General features: G+C 41.4%; 1 non-coding gene across 1 annotated transcript; it reads left to right on the plus strand.

Annotated features, from left to right (window-relative positions):
* Nucleotides 1-1,412: 1,412 nt before the first annotated feature.
* LOC148574070 (small nucleolar RNA R71) lies at nucleotides 1,413-1,520 on the plus strand. Its single transcript, XR_015905692.1, has one exon. It is a non-coding gene; the product is annotated as a small nucleolar RNA R71 (small nucleolar RNA).
* Nucleotides 1,521-2,121: the final 601 nt, after the last annotated feature.

The following is a 2,121-nucleotide window of genomic DNA, read 5'->3' on the forward strand; positions in this document are numbered from 1 at the left end:
GTGGCCAGGAAAGGTCTTCCTAGGATGATGGATTCATCCTCTTCCTTTCCAGTATCCAGGACTATGAAATCAGTAGGTATGTAAAGGCCCTCAACCTTTACTAATACATCTTCTACTTGTCCATAAGCCTGTTTTCTTGAGCTGTCTGCCATCTCTAGTGAGATTTTAGCAGCTTGCACCCCATAGATTCCCAGTTTCTCTATTACAGAGAGGGGCATGAGGTTTATTCCTGAACCAAGGTCACAAAGAGCTTTAAAGATCATAGTGCCTATGGTACATGGTATTATGAACTTTCCAGGATCCTGTTTCTTCTGAGGCAATGTCAGTTGATCCAGATCACTTAGTTCATTGATGAACAAGGGAGGTTCAACTTCCCAAGTATCAATGCCAAATAATTTGGCATTCAGCTTCATGATTGCACCAAGAAACTTGGCAGTTTGCTCTTCAGTAACATCCTCATTCTCTTCAGAAGAGGAATACTCATCAGAGCTCATGAAGGGCATAAGGAGGTTCAATGGAATCTCTATGGTCTCTAGATGAGCCTCAGAGTCCTTTGGTTCCTCAGAGGGAAGCTCCTTATTGATCACTGGACGTCCCAGGAGGTCTTCCTCCTTGGGATTCACGTCCTCTCCTCTCCTCACAGGTTCGGCCATGGCGCTTATGTCAATGGCCTTGCACTCTCCTTTTGGGTTCTCTTCTGTATTGCTTGGGAGAGTACTAGGAGGGATTTTAGTGATCCTTTTACTCAGCTGGCCCACTTGTGCTTCCAAATTTCTAATGGAAGACCTTGTTTCATTCATGAAACTTACAGTGGCCTTAGATAGATCAGAGACTAGATTTGCTAAATTAGAAGCATTTTGTTCAGAGTTCTCTGTCTGTTGCTGAGTTGATGATGGAAAAGGCTTGCTATTGCTAAACCTGTTTCTTCCACCATTATTAAAGCCTTGTTGAGGCTTTTGATCCTTCCATGAGAAATTTGGATGATTTCTCCATGTTGAGTTATAGGTGTTTCCATAAGGTTCACCTAAGTAATTTACCTCTGCTATTGCAGGGTTCTCAGGATCATAAGTTTCTTCTTCAGAAGATGCCTCTTGAGTACTGTTGGATGCAGCTTGCATTCCATGCAGACTCTGAGAAATCATATTGACTTGCTGAGTCAATATTTTATTCTGAGCCAATATGGCATTCAGAGTATCAACCTCAAGAACTCCCTTCTTCATAGGCGTCCCATTATTCACAGGATTCCTTTCAGAAGTGTACATGAACTGGTTATTAGCAACCATGTCAATGAGTTCTTGAGCTTCTGTAGGCGTTTTCTTTAGGTGAATGGATCCACCTGCAGAAGTGTCCAGTGACATCTTTGATAGCTCAGATAAACCATCATAGAATATATCCAGGATGGTCCATTCTGAAAGCATGTCAGAAGGACACTTTTTGGTCAACTGTTTGTATCTTTCCCAAGCTTCATAGAGGGATTCACCTTCTTTCTGTCTGAAGGTTTGAACATCAGCTCTAAGCTTGCTCAACTTTTGAGGAGGAAAGTACTTGGCTAAGAAAGTCGTGACCAGCTTATCCCAAGAGTTCAGGCTGTCTTTGGGTTGGGAATCCAACCATAATCTTGCTCTGTCTCTTACAGCAAAAGGGAAAAGCATGAGCCTGTAGACTTCAGGATCTACTCCATTAGTCTTAACAGTATCACATATCTGCAAGAATTCAGTTAAGAACTGAAAAGGATCTTCAGATGGAAGTCCATGAAACTTGCAGTTCTGCTGCATCAGAGAAACTAACTGAGGTTTCAGCTCAAAGTTGTTTGCTCCAATGGCAGGAATGGAGATGCTTCTTCCATGTAAATTGGAATTAGGTGCAGTAAAGTCACCAAGTATCTTCCTTGCATTATTATTATTTTCGGCTGCCATCTCCTTTTCCTGTTCGAAAATTTCTGAAAGGTTATCTCTGGATTGTTGTATTTTAGCTTCTCTTAATTTTCTCTTCAGAGTCCTTTCAGGTTCTGGATCTGCTTCAACAAGAATGTTCTTATCCTTGCTCCTGCTCATATGACAAAGAAGAAGGCACAGAAAAATAATAATAATAATAGAGATCCTTTATACCACAGTATAGGGA

The sequence above is a fragment of the Arachis ipaensis genome, chromosome B2 (genome assembly GCF_059453495.1).
Source record: "Arachis ipaensis isolate K30076 ecotype BB chromosome B2, ASM5945349v1, whole genome shotgun sequence".
Classification (NCBI taxonomy): Eukaryota; Viridiplantae; Streptophyta; class Magnoliopsida; order Fabales; family Fabaceae; genus Arachis; species Arachis ipaensis.